At 37.1% G+C, this 20,331-nt stretch overlaps 1 protein-coding gene across 11 annotated transcripts in view; it reads right to left on the bottom strand.

Moving 5' to 3' along the window:
* The window catches only part of LOC125237451 (plasma membrane calcium-transporting ATPase 3), a 284,836-nt gene that overhangs the window by 208,655 nt on the left and 55,850 nt on the right, over window positions 1-20,331 (bottom strand). For 8 of the 11 annotated variants that reach the window (XM_048144532.1, XM_048144536.1, XM_048144539.1 and 5 more), the window contains exon 1: window positions 16,253-16,607. The exons of 2 other annotated variants lie outside the window; for them this stretch is intronic. The gene's annotated coding sequence lies outside the window, so the exon portion shown is untranslated. Of the gene's footprint in view, window positions 1-16,252; window positions 16,608-20,331 lie in introns of those variants that run through there. One more of the 11 variants, XM_048144540.1, reaches the window with a different exon arrangement.

The following is a 20,331-nucleotide window of genomic DNA, read 5'->3' as shown; positions in this document are numbered from 1 at the left end:
AAAGAAAATTTCCAACACAATTTTTTTGCGTAAAAATCTCATTAAACATGTGGAGTGCATGTAGGGTTGCCAACCGTACTATATAATATAGTACTGTACTATATTTTGGCCCAGCGTACTATATTCTATATGAAGCATATATAGTACGCAAAAGTACTATATTTTTGGGGTCCATGCCAGTGGCGAATTTACACTAGGGTCAAACCGCCAGGAGCGGCGTTTTGATAATGAAAAAAATTTCGCGCTCGCTCCGCTCGCGCTTTTATTCATATTTAACCTTCACTGTACATTTCATTACTTCGTTCTGTCCTGCAAATATTGCAGTTACGTATAAAGCCACCGTTGTTTGCAAACATTTGTATTTTTTCCATGATTATATTAAATAACGACATTTCTTAAGGGGATTCTCTACTCCGATGAGCTTCGATTTGAATCCATTGGTATTATGAATATTATTCTAAAGCATATCATATTAACAGAATCGTCTTTAAACAAACTAGCATCCCATAATAAGGTACCTACTTCACAGCTCATTGATTCTGTGATATTTAGCATCAAAGTTGAACTATTTTAGGACCGAAACTGGTTCTTTGGTCAAAATTTTTGCCTTAATTAGTTTAAAATTAAAATCGCTTTTGCATTTTTATAAAAGTCTAGATTTCATTGAAGTAAAAATGTTTTTAAAACAATGTCAAATTTTATAAAAAATATATAATATGGGTATTTTTTTTAAATATGGGTCTTGTAAAAAAAGTAAGTAGGTCACTATTGAAATTAAAAGAATATTAATAGGTACGTAAGTAAAAATTGCACACCTGTCAATACATTTAGAAAGTGATAGAAGACTCAATATTGCATATTTTTCGAAATACGCCATATATATTGTTGGTGTTCAATAAAACATTTGGTACATTACAGTATACAATAAATGAACTAGTTATATATTACGCTAAGTAAAACATTCGACAACATGAAAGTTTGCTTTTTTAAAAAAGGTCAAATGTTAAGTTGGTAAATGTGAGCTACAACTTTCGACGATACTTAAATAAGAGAACCAATGCAACACAAAACTTGTCAAAAATCGATGAAAACTGAATGGAGCCCCTTAGAGTGGACAGAAAGAACGATCTCTACGACTTGGTTATCGATTATGTGTACCGTACTATATTTTATTTCGGTGTACTATATTTTTTAGATGGAATTTTCTAAAATACTATATTTCCCTAAAAAAAAGTTGGCAACCCTAAGTGCATGTAAGGTTTTGGTGATACACTTATGATAAGCACCTTGATGATATCACGTCCACATATAGCGGTAGCGTTGACAATCGTGAGACCTCTGACCCTTGACTCATTGACGCCATTTGCCATATTCCGATTGTCCAGTATGGACCATTTTAATAGGGACTCTGACATTGCAGACAATTTATATGACAGTTTTTTCATAATCAAAATTGCGGACCAGTTTTGTGACAACATTGCCAAGGTTATATTGGTAAGTATGAAGCGATTTTCACGTTAATTATCAATTCATCTCAGTTCTTACTTCTGTCACAGAAAATGCAGTTTATTAACATGTGCAATTGTGCATTGTATTAATTGCATATGCACATTAACAGTGCAGGTACTTTGAACTAGCTATACTGAATATCGCTAAGTGCATTAATAGTCATAGACTCATAGTTAGCGGTGAGAATAGCAACTTGATAAGAATTACCTGCAATTCATTATAGGCGTCACTTCGTCTTGAAACGAGCAATTATTCTGACTCATTATGTTTCTTTGATTGGAACAAAAATATGTTCATCAAAGGATTTCCAAAATAAGAATACATAATAGGAATCCTGTTATGTTATGACTGATTATGAATGTTAAAGCGCTTATATCATTCATACATACGATGTCCAAATGCACAAACAGACAAAAATATCGGTCCCTCTTCGATGTGATTAAACTTGTGACTTATTTTAGCAGCAGTATGGAAACTAACACATTTGTCACATCCTTAGGGTGTGATCAATATGTTGATGTTCAAGGCTGGAGACCCGTATGGGATCATCCGTATGTTCCCGCCACTTTCCCGAATGAAGGTGAAGAGAGGCGACGGCTGAGATACGCGCCATATTCGTGAACAGGTGCTGTTTGTGAAGACCGGTCTGTTTCAGCTAATAGGGGCTATACTATATCTACTTGTGACTTTAATTTTGAGTAAGAAGTAAGAATACATTGAGGCACTTTTTTCGGTTCTTGTTTATTTTCTTTCTGACTCTTGGAGACCATATACATCTCTAAGAAAAAAAGATAGACTAAGTATATTTATTATCTTCAGTTGTGATATCTAGAGTCTTTGCAACTCTATAAAGTTATTTTAGATGTTCTTATTTTTTTATCAGTTTGTATTTTTTTTCACCATGTTCAATTTTTAATTTAATGTAGCTTTTAAATTTCGTTGAATCCGTATTATTTATTGTAATGTTGACTTGTAAAAGTGCCCCTGTGGCCTACTTACTGAATAAATGTTTTTGTTCAAGTTCATGGGTGGAGATCCGTATGGGATCATCCGTTTCCGTATGTTCAAGTTCATGGGTGGAGACTGGAGACCCGTATGGGATCGTCCGTAACGCCTCTATGCCATCGTAGGATACATCGATATTCTCACTTCCAATTTCTTCGCAGATATCTTACACGCCATGTTATAAAGAAGTTTAATAAGATTCATACGATGACTCTCCCAGGCGTCACGCAGGCGACACAACATTTTCTATATGCGACGTTGACGCACGGGTGGCGATGACGTCACCGTTCGCGACTCCACTCGATTGGCCTGGATGTAGCTGGGACGCCGTCTTAAGTATAGAAAGTCCTAGAATTCAGCTGGAGAATGTAGTGCAGTGCAGACTACAAAGGTTTGGAAGGCTACCTCGGAAATATAAATTCGAAGAAGTCTCTTGTTTGCATACTGGAGGCAACAAACAAACGTGAACATGCTGAACTGTAGCTAACTTTCTCAAGCAAATAAATATATTTCTTTTTTTTTATTATTAATTTGTATGTCTTTCCGATCACGGAACAATGGTGTTCCGGACCTTTGGGAGGCGTGCGCGGGGCCGAAGCCAACGCGTAGAGGCCCTTTCGACACTTTAATGAAATGTAAGGGGTACAGGGGTATCTATATATATAAAAATGAAATGCGTTTGTTAGTTACCTATAAACTCGAGAACGGCTGGACCGATTTACGTAATTTTGGTATTGAAATGTTTGTATTAGACCGCAGAAGGTTTAGGCAGTGTAAAAACACGTAAATATTGTGATGATAATTAGAAAACAGTGATTCTTTTTTCCCATACAAATTGTTCCTACCTGACAACTTGACAATGACGTGACGTTAATGACAGGTGCGTTCCAAACTTACATTAATGACGGATGCGTTCCAAACGCATTGTGATTTTATTAATTTATCTTGGCAAAATAATGTGAAAATTAGTAATTATTCCGTTAAAGAAATAAGGAATGGCAAAATAATGTGAAAATTAGTAATTATTCCGTTAAAGAAATAAGGAATGGCAAAATAATGTGAAAATTAGTAATTATTCCGTTAAAGAAATAATACTAAATCGGAACGCACACGTCTGTTACAGCTATTTTAAGTAGTCTATGAAGTTGTCATTGTCAAATTGCTTGCCAGATTTATAAATTTTCTCTAATAGCTGTAACAGACGGTTAGATTTGGTTTGGGCCGGACCGGTCGGATTTGGTCCGCGTGCTCTACAGACGGCCGGATATGGTTCGGAGCGAATTAAATCCGCTGTCCGACTCGAACCACATCTGACAGTTTGTTACAGCTATTAATTTTATACTTCACAAAAGTAGTGATGAACCAGTACCATCGCAAATAAATAGTTACATTCGCTCCGTGCAAAACTTAGGCGAAGGAAACCGAAACGATCACAATCCTCAAGATCTCTACACACATGGCGATCGGTTGCTCGATTAGAGTAAGATGGAGCGATAGAGTGAGGCAATACATGTTTGTCCTTCTCTACCTATTGCACCATCTCACTCTAATCGTGCAACAAGTAGTTGATTAGGTGGATGTCACACTGGCTCCGATTCGCATCGCACAACCGGAGCCATTGTATCATCCACCTTAATATGTAGCGGCCAGGTAATGCGGCTAAAAAATATTGCTTGAAATGAAATGAATGAGAATGAGCTGTCATAACAGAAAAAAAATCTGTTAGACGTTGTCAATTGCTGTGATTTGTGTTTTGAGATAAAATAAAAATAGTATATCATGGAGAATAGAGGTAAGGAGGACAATCTGTCGAAGTAGAACAGTCGCGAAAATGAGGCCTATTAATTGCAGTTACAAATCTCTCCGGTAGGAGCGCATGTCTCGCTCAATACTCAAAGGCCGGCAACAGACGAGTCTTAATTTTCATAATCTTAAAAAAAAATTGTATGCAAACTGACACTGACAGATCTGTCAGTGTCAGTTTGAACTGTCAATTTGCATACAATTTTTTTTTAAGATTATGAATTTTTAAGACTGTCTGTTGCCGGGCAAAGACGTGACATGATTTCGTCAGACTGAGCAAATCAAGACGTAGTCCCGTGGTAGTGCGCTGGCTTCGTATGCGGATGTTCTCAGGTTCGATCCTGACAGCGATTTTTTTGTTTTTTGATTTTTTTTTAGTATTTTAATTTTGTCAATACTAAACAAAATATTTTTGGATATTAAAAAAAAAAATTGAGGAAAAAATGTCTGTAGAAAAAAATAATAAAGATCTCATCAGGATTTGAACCCGGGACCTCTTGCTCTGTAGGCGGGGTCACTACCGAGAAGGCTAAGAGATTGTCAAACCGTTATGCACCTGCGATTGCAGCGCCACCTATCTTTTCTTTAATATGTGCACATCTGATACATAAAGAGGTTGCTCCTTTATCTCTATTCTTCATGTAGTATATTTTTGTAGTTGGAATTATATAGTTGGAATAAACTAGCTAATGGTGTATTTTAAATGAATGGTAAAAAAACTCAAAATTGATTTCAAAAGCAATTTAAAGTATTACAGTTAGTAACTAAAACAACGCAATAACCGGATGATTGCCACAAGAGGAAAAAGGTAAGTCATCTTATCTCTTCAATAGGTATGTGAATAGCCGGGCACCGTTAATCAAATATTTAACTTCGATAATCGTTAATCCGTTACTAAAAAAGTTAACTTCGTTAATCGGTAATGCGATACATTTCAACAAATTTAACGTAAGTTAAAGTTAATCGATAATCCGTTAACGCGTGACAAAAAATATTTTTACTGTAGGTATATATTTAGTTGTATCAGTAATCCACTATAATGTATTATATTACTGTAAAAGCCCGAATTACAGCAAGCCTATTGAACTCTAGGCTACATGTGGAAGGCAGTGATTGCCTGAGCTACTGCCAAGAACTGTGTCAGGAGAGCTGCAAGATCACAGCAGGCGGAAGCCGGGTAGAAGCTAGGGAAGAGAATGTGGTCGTAAATTGGGCTCGAATTTGCTGCCCTGTCACTAGAACCACAGTATAATCTAGAACAGTTGCCATGGTAAAACTTAGGATTCATCGAATCAACGTTGGTAAAAGCGAACCCATGTGAACAACAATTCTTTAGGTAATATTTGGGCTTTTGGCGATCAAAATCGGTAAAAGCTGGGATTTACCGGTTAAATCCTAGGATTTTCCGTACTTCGGACTTTTACAGTAGCGTGTTTTTCGCGGCGCTGCCCTGCTAAATTAACGATTAACGGACTCGGAGAAATTTAACGGAAGTTAACGAGTCCGTTAACATTTTTAGAGTTAACTTAAAAGTTAATCCGTTAATCGAAATGTTAACTTCGTTAATTAACGGATTAACGAGTTAATGCCCACCTATGGGTATTTGTATATTAAATAGGTACGCTATAATGTAATTAATGATGTAGCTACTTAATTGTGTCAAGTAAAAATGATCACTTCTTTGCCTTGCCCCATGTTTTGCGCCTCCAAGTATAAGGCGATACGAAGTACGCCGGGCAGCTAGTTATTAATATTATTATAAATGGGCTTACTCTTGGCCACAGACCAGCCAGAGGCAAAGACGTGGCCTACGATGGAGTGAGCTCGCCCAGAAGATGGGGAAACTATAACAGATCGGGGCGCGTCTTACATCCTTCCTATACAAAATGTACTGAGGAGACGTTCTTACTATTTTTGTCCATCCCTATCGGTCTATAATATTTTAGAGGCAATTTGCTATAGGCATTTAAACCAACTCTTCTACATATATGGTGCTACTACCTACGGTTGCTTTGCGAAATTGCTGAGCTGAACCTTGTTTGGCATGAAGGTACATTAACCTGTGGCGTGGGTGTGGCTGTGGCCGCACCATTATTTGTGAATAGACCAATTTGATTCCATTTGCAGACGTTTTTACCATCATGCTTTTTCATCTTTTTAAAGAGAGAATATGTCTACTTGCAACTCTCCTCGTCATGAACACTTGTGACATTAGATTCGACATGATTCATAATCATTAATCAGTTCACTGTGAACTGACCGTAGCGAAACTCCACAGTAGCGTCTCCCGAGCGTCAGCGTCTTAGTCGACTGGTTACAGCTTGACGCAACAGCGCAGCCACAACGCAGAATAGACGCATGATACTCACAAGCGTGTGTGGAGTACCTCTTACTGAGGAAAACTACTAAACTACAGTAATTATTTTTGCGCTACCATGATCATAAGTTATCTATGATATCTGACTCGCAAATCGGTCACAACATGTAACATAACAAACTGCATTCTTGCATTCAATTCGCCAGCAACCTAAATAAACCTTAGCATGTTGACTTTAAAGGCTTGGTTATAAAAAACACAGATAAACCGGTCTGAATTCAATGTACACTTAATGTTTTAAATATAGATGCGGACAAACTGCCAAAAATATGTATATACTTTATTGTAGACGACCGGTCTGGCGCAGTCGGTAGAGAACCTGCCTGCTGCGCCGCGGCCCCGGGTTCGGGTAAGGGCATTTATTTGTGTGATGAGCACAGATATTTGTTCCTGAGTCATGGATGTTTTCTATGTATATAAGTATTTACATATTATATATATATCGTTGTCTGAGTACCCATAACACAAGCCTTCTTGAGCATACCGTGGGCCTCAGTTAATCTGTGTAAGAATGTTCTATAATATTTATTTATTTATTATTTATTGCTGAGAGGAAAGGTTGTAGATACATATTTTTGGCATTTTGTCTACTTCTATGTTTAATACATTGATACAAAACCGGTTTCATATGTATTTACGTCATATCTTTGAAACGTGATGTTGGAATGTGAACTCTATTACGTACTGCTCAAGGTCGCAGTTTATTTAAAAAGTCTGCGAGTTACGATGTTTAGTAAGCGATATGTATTATGTATATGTTGCTTGATGATGCTTATATGACATCAACGGCTTACCAAAGTTAGAGACTAAAGGTTGCAGTTACGAATAGGAATGTTGACTTAATTTAATAAAAATGTAGGTTTTTACTAACATTTTACATTTGATTTTAATGTGTGTCTAATGAAAAAGGGTATAACTCAATTTGACTCGGTGAAAAAGGTCACAAGTCCGAGGTGGGACTTGTGCCCTTTTTCACCGAGTCAATTTGAGTTATACCCTTTTTCACTAGACCCACAGTTAAATATTTATAATAACCACGTCACAAAATTAAAATTTTGAAAAAACCCGATACAAACATTGTTAACAACACTCCCGACTAATTCAACTTTCAAACAAGAAAAAACTAAATCTAAATCGGTGCACTCGTTCGAAAACTACAATGCCACAGACAGACACTTACGTCAAATACATTATTTACGTCGTTTTTACGTCGGGGATTAAGAATATTAGATCGATAATTAGAAACATAGGCTCATTTAGGTAAATTATTATCTAATCTAGTTTTATGTATCCAAAGATCTCTGACTGCATAGACATAATATTGCCCTAGACGAAATAGATTGTTTGTTTACATATTCCACATTACATACATACACACCCCAAACGCATGCTTGTCATATTCAGTGCATTGCAATTTACAGAATTATGTTATACTCCATGCATTAGGAATCCGCTTTCGGGTGTGCAACGCAAGCAATGTGGTAGGGTACCGATTTATTATTTATGATTTATTTATCTCTCCTCGTCCGGCCCAATGTGCTTCATAAAGGACAAATTAAATTTTTTGCAAGTTATGAATTAAAAGCTAAGCTAAATTAACTAAGGACTGTTTTTTTATGATTTACCTAAAACGTGATATAAAGGAAAATCGACCCCATTCCTTGAATAATTTCGCTTAAAATTTAATAGCTAAAACATTATATGGTGGGCAAGACAGAGACATTATATGGGGCTATATAAATGATAAATATTTGGCGATACACGGAGATATTTAGTCAGTTTTGTGTAATACATTATTACAATAATATTGTATATGTTTTTGGGTACACAGATGTTAGCAAAATCAACCAGTAGGTATAAACCCAATTTTCATGCAATTCGTTCAGTAAAATAAGCGTGAAAGACTGTCTGGTTCCTAAGTTGATTGGTGCATTTTATACAGCTTGTGTTACATACTATATGAAGGCAATTCATCTGAAATATCGCTGTTAGCGAGACAGGTGCATCTGATGGCCCAGCGCAATGTGTCATAGCGCATTATGTTCGCTAGAACCATTCTGTTTTACGACCACACATAGTTGTCATAGAAAACTCGTCAATGCGTTTATTATCAAATAAAAGGGGTCCTCTTATTAGTAAGGTTTTGTAACTAGTAACACGATCGCGATAGTGTCTCCTCGGCGTTTGGATCTCAATTTAAATGTAAGAAATGCGGACGTCCAATTCGCTCCCGGATAGGTCTTTATAGTCACGAGTGGAGTTGTCTCTCGCATTCACATGTTGTTTAAATCATCTGTCAAGATGGACGAGGCCCTATGATGATAATGATGAAGTAACTATGCACGAGTTGAACGTGAAAAGTGTGGTTCGTCAGCCAATTATGGAGTTTTTATACAGCTTGTGTTACATACTATATGTATGAAGGTAATTCATATGAAATATCGCTGTTAGCGAGACTCAGGTGCATCTTATGGCCCAGTACAATGTGCCATAGCGCATTATGTTAGCTAGAAGCATTTTATTTTATGTCCACACTTGGTACAACGTAAAGTGGATGTCAAACCACAAGCTTAACAACACAGTTGTCTATTTTTAATATTTTCCTTGTGAAGCAATAACGAATATTTACATACATACATACATACACAAATACAATAACGCCTGTATCTTATAAAGGGTAGAGGCAGGGCATATATGAAACTACTCAAACTTCAGTGGCACACTTGGCAAGTATGGGATGAAAAAAAAACGAAACTGTGACATTGCAGGGACAGGTTGCCAATGGCAACCCTTCACCTCATGCTTTCGCCTACGCCACAATTTAACCCACGTGCGTGCTTAATTGCTTAAAGAATACTAGCTTTTTCCCGCGGCTTCGCTCGCGTACTAGTTAATCTAATCTTGTTTTCCCATATAAACTTTGGAAGCCTATTTCTCCCCCTTAGGAGATGAATTCTGTAAAATCCTTTCTTAGTGCTCCTCTACGCCTTATAAGGCAGCGTCCCCACTTAGGCGTCGCGTGTCTCGCGGCGCGGAACGGTTGTCTCCGCCACGCTGCCTGAATGTAATCCAAAAAACGTCTACTCAGTACATTTTGTATAGGAATTACCTAAGACGCGACATAAGACGCGCTGTACGCCAAATGTACTGAGTAGACGTTTTTTGAATTACATTTAAGCTAGGAACATACTACGCGGACGTCCGTCGTAAATCGACCGCGGACGGGAATCTGGACAATGAAATTACACATAACCGTGCAAACTATCGGTCGACGGACGTGGATCACGTGGATGTGGCCTTGAGCGCATGGACGTCCGATCGAAATCTGGCTCGCTGGATGTTTTGTTCCACGCACACTGATCGGTCGCGGTCGCGGTCGATTTACGACGGACGTCCGCGTAGTATGTTCCTAGCTTCAGGCGGCGTGGCGGAGACGTCCGTTGCGCGCCGCAAGACATGCGTCTTATGAGTGTGGATGGTCCCTAAGGAACCTACGTGCCAAATTTGGAATCTCTAGGACTGCTGCTGATGCGCGTTGCTGTGCATTGATATGTCAGTCAGTCAGTTTCCTCTTTTATATATTTAGATTTACTTAAGATGTAGGGCGAAAAGGGTTTCCTTCGTATTTTTCCGGAAACGTTCGTAGGTTTCTGTAACAATACGTAGGCAAATCTTTTCGCACTACAGGTGTACATACGTACTTTTCAATATTACAAAGGTTTTCCTTGTAAGTCTGTTTTTTTTCTAATCAATAACAATATGATCAAAACTTGCATGTGAGATTTAAAAGGAAAAATATCTTTCACATGACGAGTACCTAAAGTAAACAAGACAAAAAGAAGGTAAAATTCGCTTACATCTGGTAACATTTCCGAAACAGTAAAATATTAAGTTTTTCCATTAGTTTGTAGTATCTTGAAAACTAACGCCTAATGTCCAATAAGGTCCGTTAATTTTAAAGCTATTATCAAAAAAATTGGCCCTTCATGCAGTGCCAAGGTACTGGAGACATTTCCTCTCTATCCTTTACAATAAGCTTTATAAATGTCAGTAAAATATGGACGACGATAAGGCAAACTTCTACAAGCAGTTAAAGTGTTATGACGTCATCACACGAATTATATACTTGCGAAGGTAATGTTTCATTCCGCTAGGAACCAAGGAGCAGTAAAATAAGATAGCAATTAGCAGTAAACTCGCTTTTTAAACCAAATGGATTTCAGGTGCATTTACTTCAGGTACGAGTAAGACAGTTTTCATTATTATATCCATGTAGTATCCATGTAATATTATCCTTATGATCTTTTTCTTTTTCAGCTATCTGACAGACAAAACATATTCTTTATCTGAGGGACCATCCACACTCATAAGACGAATGTCTTGCGGCGCGCAACGGACGTCTCCGCCACGCCGCCTGAATGTAATTCAAAAAACGTCTCCTCAGTACATTTTGTATAGGAAGGACGTAAGACGCGCCCCCAGGCGGCAGACGCCCCTTGCGCGCCGCGAGACACGCGACGCCTAAGTGGGGACGCTGCCTGATACAAGCTTCAACGTTCTGGAGATTCTGGAACAGGCCCTTAGTATAATAAGTCGTATTGAGGAAATTCAAGGTACATTATGTTCGAGCTATAAATGTAAAAAAGTCTGTTAGTGTTGCCATTTATATTAATAATATTTGACATAACCATTTATAAGTTTTATAACCAATGATAATGAGACTAACGAGTCCTGTTACAGACATCACTTGGGCGCCAGTCTGTCACACTCACACACAACCAAAACGCATCTGCATTACATTACCAAAAAATATATCTCATCTCACTGTTGGCTGACATGTTGCATAACTCCTTCCCGGGTGCACTGCCAAATCGTTGCAAGGAATGACAAAGGATATTGAAACACCCTGTGCAGTATCAAGCGTTCCAAGTGGGACACGCTGTATACGCTCGTTAAGAGGCTAAAAACCTGTTACGAGGTCGTCTGTTACGGCTTTCCGCCAACGAAAATCGTTATCAGCCTCTATCGCTCTTGGATAATACGGAGGGTAATACAATAGGGTTTTACGATTTGTCGATGCTGGCGGTAGGGTAAGCTCTCTGGACGATAGCAGCAGGCCTGTGTACGTCACTCGCTCGCGGTCGCGCGTTAAGTACCTACACGAGCCGTTCATTCGAATGAACAAGTGGCCGAGGGGCGCCACGCGCCCGCCTGTGTAGTCGCGTCGCGTGGCACATACCTATTATTCTTCTTAGTTTTACGTAGTAACTTATTAGTATTAGTTAAATAAAGCGTAGGTATTTGTCGTTTTGCGGGCAAGTGAAGGATCTGTACGTTAGTAACTTATTAATAATCCGTGATAGCAGTGCTTGGAATAAATAGCGCATCGCCATCAATTATGTATAAAAGATAACCAATATCTGGTGCCCCTGTCATCAACTTGAAAATTGGAGACCTAATTTGCACCTCGTCTCAGTTCGTTGCAAATTTTAATTTTGCGCACTTGTAATCGTAATGATTTTTTTGTGCAGACTGTACAATACAATCCGATCAAATCTCAGACCACAACAATCAATTATTATGGCTTTGTACTGAACGCACGCAGCTCGCGGGGCGACGCCGACGCTCGTTACTATCAAATTGTATAGATTTGTATGGAGCTGTTTAAGAGGAAAGATCTAGGTGACCTTCACCATACAATTCACTGTACAACAGACCCAATATAATTAAGCCGTTACGCATACTGATTCCTTCTACGTCTGAATAGGATATAACACAAGATTTATGCTAAACCATACTTAATACCAGCCTCAATTACTACCGATACAGAAGATACACTCTGGCAGGTCGCCAAATAAAATATCAATACAATTAGGAATAAAAATATAGAGTACCTATATGCAGTATAAAGGTGGTATAACATATCATACTGTTGCCGAGAATAATCAATTTATTAGAGTAACGTTTTTGTACCTATATATCTGTGTTGGTATATGGAAATAAGTTAAAGTTATTCATCAAAGGCATAATTTATGTTTAGTAAACCAATATAAATATATTTATTAAAACAGTAATTAGACTATAGCAGTGTTTGCCAACCAAAACCAAACAACCATGGTTGTACCTATTGTACCTATTGAAATGATTTAAAGTGTGGCAAGATATTATTTGCCCCATTCCTTTTAGGAGGATATTGTCTTTAATTACAACAGTAATTAACACATACTTTTTGGCAGAAATGTCTCATTACTAGTGCTTGGAATTTTACTAATTTGTCATTGTCACTCATGTTTGTGTTTATTCATTTGCAAGAATTAAGTACTTAAACAAAATAAATTGTTATAATAGTAGGAGTGGGATTCATCACTTTTACATCACTACATAGTATAAAACAAAGTCGCTTTCTCTGTCCCTATGTCCCTATGTAGGCTTAAATCTTTAAAACTACGCAATGTGATTTTGATGCTTTTTTTAATAGATAGACTGATAGAGGAAGGTTTACATTGTATGTATGTATGTACATTAATTATAATATGATATGATATGTGCACAAAAAGTTTTAAAAATTTCTAACCTGGAAAACATCTCCGAGAAATACATTCCCCGCCACAAGCCACAATTGAGGTGAAAAATGAAAATGAAAATCGTTTATCGAGGCAAAAATATTACAAGGGTAAAAACAGTGGTTCCCAAACTGGGCCGAGCCTGTATCTTAGGAGCCATAGAGAGGTCATGAGTAGCTATTTAAAAAATTAAACAAACTTGTTGAAAAATTTGCATGGGGTCTTCTAAGGGGTTTGTCATTTTAGTTCACAATATATGCAATTCAATCAGTTCACTTGATTTAATTATTTAATTTTTAAGTGAACTGATAGAATCTCTGCCAATTCTGCCTAAAAATTGAATTATTTAGTCCGGGACCGAAAATTATTCAGGAAAACAAGTCCATGAGACCCCTGTGTGTGTTGCTACTGCTATAAATCCACACAAAACTATATAAAGTGACATGACAATATTTAAGTTATTAAGGAAGTTGTATGAATTAAATGTTAAAACTTTGTAGGCAAAGGAAAATCACATGCATTCAAGAATGTTATCAATGTAAACAATATAATATTAATAAACTTGTCATACTTGTAACATGTTGAAACATATTATTATACTAAATTTGTGTTAAAAAAATGCTAGACTTTACTTGTAATTTTGTTCTACATTATAAACTGGTAACTGAAGAACTGGTTCCCTGCGATACAGGCAAAGCCTAGTGCAGAGGCCCCTGACAAGTTCTGTAATGTTTGTTCAATAATTACTAGGGTGCATTGGGGTAACTTCGATTCACAGAAATGCTTGGGTAATTTTGAAAGGAGAATCTTGATATGATGGAAATTATGGTGATTTTTATGTGACTTTCGAAATAACCCCAATGCACACTATTTTATTTTATTTCTTTTTGGACCACAAGATATGTAAGTGAGCTGTCAAAAACAGACATAGCTATTGGTGCAAAACATATTAAATGTCAAGCAACAAATACATTTTACTTTTTAAACTAAAATTATATAGGTACAATAACCTAACCACAAAATTAAAATTTTGAAAAAACCCCAACATAGTGGATCGATTTTCATGAAACATGGATAAGAACACTCCCGACTAATTCAACTTTCAAACAAAAAAAAAAACTAAATCTAAATTGGTTCATCCAATCAGGAGCTACAATGCCACAGACAGACACACACACACAGACAGACAGACACACAGACATACAGACAAACATACAGACAGACACATCAAACTTATAACACCCCATCATTTTTGCATCGGAGGTTAAACAAAAGTGATGAAGTTATCAGTTGAGGCATTTACTGCAAATGCAATGGATATTTGTTCAAACTCCTCCCAGAGCACCAACTCTCCAACAGGTTGTCTTCTTTGGATATTGTATCCTATACATGGCCCCCAATTCACTATTTGGTAATCATTTTACAGTAAAAAGCATCATGATTTACATGGAGTTTCAAATAGATTTGAATAACAATAGCAGTTAATCAGTGGTTCGCAATTTATAGGTTATATTTTGCAACTTTTCCTTATTTATTTCAACTCTGCTCTGCTAACTAAAGTAAAATCCATAATCCTACGGACCAAATTGACAAGTAAGTGTGAACAAATGTTGCCACAGGTTGGCTAGTGTCGTTCTTATCAATATTAAAATTATTATTACATCACAGAGTGCACCCAGACGGGACAATCAAATTGGCAATTTGATCGGCTAATCAATATACCAACTTTTTCTGTGATTTCGACAGATTAAAAGGTCTGTAGACCCCTAATTAGAGATATTTTTCTTATTTCAAAGCAGCAATAATATTATATGAAAATAATATAGATATTTATGATATACTTGCCATAGAGAGACAGATACTTTATCGCCATGGATATGTGATAAAATTGAAAGCATAATACACGGGCTGGGAATGAATAATATTTTATAATAAAGACTAGTAAAATTATCGTCGGACATGGTATTTTATTTTTTACCTACAGGCCTTCTTATGTTTTAAAACTAATGGGTAAAAACGCATGGTATCCATCCACTACCTCGAAAATAGAACAAACCAAAATGTGTACCTCTTATTTGAAACTAATAATATACTTATTCTTGATTTAAACTTGTCTGTTATATGTACTAAACAACTTGTCGATATATTGTTATCAACATATACCCTTCACTATTTTTATTTTGCTGTTCCTGGTAACACTTTACCTGTCAGTCATTTGTCAATTTAGTCTGTAGGATTGTGGATTTTACTTTACTTGACTGTGGGATATGGGCTCCATTGTGTTGTGGACGATGGGCTATCAGCCTGTCACTGCAATATTACAATTTCGTTTCAGTGGCACTGAAACTTGAGCAGTTTTGTGTTCTGCCTACTCCTTTTAGGTATACAGAAGTGAGTTTATGTATGTAAACTACAGGCTATGTTGACTTACTCATGTCTACCTTTTAAACAAGGTTTCATAACAAAGCTTTCCATCAGGTGTGACTAGGGTCAATCTAGGGCCGATCAGTCCATAAAAAAATATTAGCTGTCAAGCATACACTCCAAAATGTCAAACTTGTGATGAAGGTGATGTGTTTCTTATAAGAATTGAGAGATAAATTCAGTGACGTTTTTAGTGGCATTCGGCAGCCGAGTGACCTGGACATAACCTAACATACTAGCCAATGTCGTACCTTATAATAAGCACTAATAATACGCGCAGGCGACGGCAAGCCGGCGTGGCTTGTCTCGCCCGATAATGCCTTGTATTTATTTTTACTCGTTACGTGTACCACAGCTGTCTTCTGCTCTCCCGGCCGGGCGCACGGCTTCCACTCGCTATAAAATCACCTTGTACACCCCGATTAATATGTAATCTAATGAGTCCACCGTGGAAACGTGCCGCGCGACGCCCCTTTGCTATATTTGGAAGCTTGCAAGAATTTCTATGCCCCAAATCACAGAGAGCGACCGAATCCATTCGTATTCCGAGCAATAAGAAAGTTTCCTTTACCTCTTTCGCGGCCGGCGGTCCACAAAAACAATATTCCAAGAGAAATCACAATGTAAAATTGTACACTCAGACTGCTGTACACACGGCGGGCACTATTCACAGCCAACACGGAAAATTCACAAATGACTAGTCGTACACTAATGTAAACAGAAAATACACAGATTACACGAACTTAAATCTATGATTTCCACAAAAATACCTAGTTTAACCGAAAAACGCGCCAACTGTCAAAAACTAAAAAACTACAAGCACCGGCGCCACGCGTCCGCGCGGGTTGAGTCCGCTTTTCTGACTGAGCCAGTCCGTCGTCGAGTCGAGGCCGACCGCACTCCACACGGCCCGACATTCAGATCAGTTCGAGCGTACTGACGACAATCGCACGGTACATACAATTTATTTTCCATTATAAAAATACCTAAAAATGCATTGTACATTATGACTTAATTACATACTTAGTAAATATTACGAGATGAGCGTAAACGTTATCATGTCGCTATGCGACAAAATCGGATGGCAGCTCTATCGTGAATTCCGGTGATAAAGTAAGACGGCCGCGTTGAATAGATCACGACGGACCACGAAAATACGTATAAGCCAATACTCATCTATATTCGTACGGGATAGACATTAGCCAGACGCGCATGCGTCAGTTGGTCCGCGACGTCAGTTGAATGACAAGGTATTAACCGATCGATTTCAAAAGAAATGTGTGGTCTTGTTTATGGTATGGGTTACTTCGACATATTTTTAGACTGGTGTTCAATGTTCATCCAACTAGTCTGGAATTCTATAGACATCCAAATTATGAAGAGTGGTCCGATCCGCTATCGTAATAATGAAAATGTAATAACTTATTTCATACCGTTGTTTTGAACTGGAGACTTTAAAATAAATTGAGCTTTATTCCCTAGAGTTCTTAAACCGTGGCGTTCTTGAGAACTTTGCATAATCTTAATACGATGTGCATAGCTTTCCGAGCTGGCTTAATGAAATACCGTACTTAAATGCAGGCAATATGGCTAATAGATATCATACGGTTATGAAGTTTGTCTGGAATGCAATTTACATATTCAGACTTAAGGGCGCCGCACATTGTCGGACATGCTTGTCGCGTGAACATTTGACAAGTGACAGTCGTGTAGCCGCGCTTTATTGGGTTTTATTTTTTATAGGCATTGTCAATCACCAGATTTACTGGACAGTGATTGTAAAACTGTGGGATAATATGATAAAGAGTATTGTCAGCGATGGTAGAATAAAATAGTACTAACTGAATAATAGATCAAAGGTAGGTAAGGCTTAGTTAGAGAAATGCATAGGAATGGTGGAGAGTTTTACACGAAAATTACATTAATTTTGTAGGTACAAGGTGTAAGTACAACATCTTTATGTAGGTAATTACGGTCTTAAACAAATTTTTAGTCTAATGAGTAACGACTGAAAATAGTAAACCTAATTACACATAATTTAACTGTCGCATACCTAATCTGCTAATTACGGTCCTTCGAAGATTAAGTAATCATGTAATCAAACAATCATATCACCACGCATGCGGCACTCTAGACTTGATAGATAGTACAGACAGTCAAAAATGCCTTAAGTGCTATAAAACAAAAGGCACTTACGTCTTATTAGTTTGATTTGTTTTTTGTGCGTCAATGTTATCAGATAGTCTTTTGAGTAAATATTTATCTAACTATTGAATTTCAAGAAAAATGTGACATTACATTATAAAACACGTGAATCCTTTTTTATTCAGAAAATCTTAAAATTAAATGAGTAAGTATAATTATTGTCTATTAATGTCTCTGAGTACTTTTTAAGATTTTGGAAATGATGAGAAAGAAAGGCTTTAACATTAATATTTAAATACGGTTAGGTACAGTATTTTTTTATTTCTTGTTCAAATGTTCAGGGTATTTTTAACCCCCGACGCGAAAACGACAGGGTGTTATAAGTTTGACGTGTCTGTCTGTATGTGTGTCTGCCTGTGGCATCGTAGCTGCCGAACGGAGGAACCAATTTAGATTTAGTTTTTTTTTTCTTTTAAAGCTGAATGAGTCGGGAGTGTTCTTAGCCACGTTTCATGAAAATCGGTCACCTATGTCAAATTTTTTTGGACAAATGTTAATAGCATTACAGTCAAATTAATTTTGAAAATAATTATTTACTAAATTAGAAATCTCATCCAATAACCACGATAAAAAAAATGAAAAATACCGATTTTCATCAAACATGGCTAAAACCACTCCCGATAAATTCAGCTTCAAACAAAAAAAACTAAATCTAAATCGGTGCATCCGTTCGAAAGCTACGATGCCACAGACAGACACACATGCAGAGAGCCAACAAAGGGGGAAAATTGATTTCATTGCCTAAGGCTGTTGCTGATTTTATTTTATTTTATTTTTTAAGGCTGTTGCTAAGGGCCATTAAAATTGAAATCATGAGAACTTCATTAATAGTACCTATTGATGCTAAAAGTGCAACAACCTGGCAACCACGTCATCTGACTTCACGGTTATAAATACACGCAATACGATAAAATAAATACTTAACAGGTATTCAACACGAGCATGACTTTTAATACTGTAAAATTATAAAAGCATTCATTTACATATACATACAATCACGCCTGTGTCCCATGAAAGGGTAGGCAGAGCACATAAACTACTCAAGTTTCAGTGCCACTCTTGGCAAATAAGGGGTAGAAAGAAAACGAAACTGCGACATTGCAGTGACAGGTTGCCAGCCTTTCGTTTACGCCACAATTTAACCCATATCCCACAGTCGCCTTCTACGACACCCACGGGAAGAAAGGGGGTGGTGAAATTCTTAACCCGTCACCGAACAGGCAATCATTTGTTGAAAATAAATACTTAAATTAAAAAGTGTCGGAATGTTCACAGCAGAAAATTGAATAAATCTACCGAAGCGAACGGCTTTATCATTTTATCAGATAAATTGAAATCGGATTTGTATCTTCATTAAATATCGAATTACGTCAATGCAATGCGACACTTTTATCAAAGCATAAAGCGTGCGTCAATCGTATGTTTTTAACAGACTTGGATTTGGTTACCTTTATCATTTGTGATCCGTGATTACCTAGATTACCTACAGCCACAGAATATATAATAGTACAAGTACTACAGCCTGGCACGAGTAAAAATTAACAGAGGGAGCCACCGTATATGTAAACCGTTTTGCATGTGGCAACTGTTGAGTCACTTTTGTATGTGAACAGTAAGTGTTGCTATGATAAAAAATAGTTACATTTCTTTTAAGTCGTTTTTATAAAACTGTATATCGTCACTAATTTTAAAAAATCTCGTATCTCACGCTGTTCCTCAAAGTTAAAACGCAGTAAGTCTATATGCATTCCATACATTGTTTATTTTTAGGGTTCCGTAGCCAAAATGGCAAAAACGGAACCCTTATAGTTTCGTCATGTCCGTCTGTCCGTCTGTCCGTCTGTCCGTCTGTCCGTCTGTCACAGCCGATTTACTCGGAAACTATAAGTACTACAGTGATGAAATTTGATGGGAATATGTGTTGTATGAACCGCTACAAAATTATGACACTAAATAGTAAAAAAAGAATTGGGGTGGGGCCCCCATACATGTAACTGAGGGATGAAAATTTTTTTTTCGATGTACATACCCGTGTGGGGTATCAATGGAAAGGTCTTTTAAAATGATATAAAGTTTTCTAAAAAACATTTTTCTTAAAGTGAACGGTTTTTGAGATATCAGCTCTCAAAGTCGTAAAAAGTATGTCCCCCCCTCTATTTTTATAACTACGGGGTATAAAATTCTAAAAAAAATAGAGGTGATGCATGCTAATTAACTCTTTCAACGATTTTTGGTTTGATCAAAGTATCTCTTATAGTTTTTGAGATAGGTTGATTTAACTGTAATTTTGGTTTGCTGCTACGGAACCCTTTGTGCGCGAGCCCGACTCGCACTTGGCCGGTTTTAATTAAAATAATTAGCTTTATTATAGTGAATAATTAATAATAATTTACCAATTAAGTCCTTGTTATTGCCTGAAACACAGGAACTATCCTAGCTCAGGCA

Source organism: Leguminivora glycinivorella, chromosome 21 (assembly GCF_023078275.1).
Source record: "Leguminivora glycinivorella isolate SPB_JAAS2020 chromosome 21, LegGlyc_1.1, whole genome shotgun sequence".
NCBI classification, from domain to species: Eukaryota; Metazoa; Arthropoda; class Insecta; order Lepidoptera; family Tortricidae; genus Leguminivora; species Leguminivora glycinivorella.
Note: the sequence above shows the minus strand (reverse complement) of the source record. Positions and strands in the feature narration are given on the sequence as shown.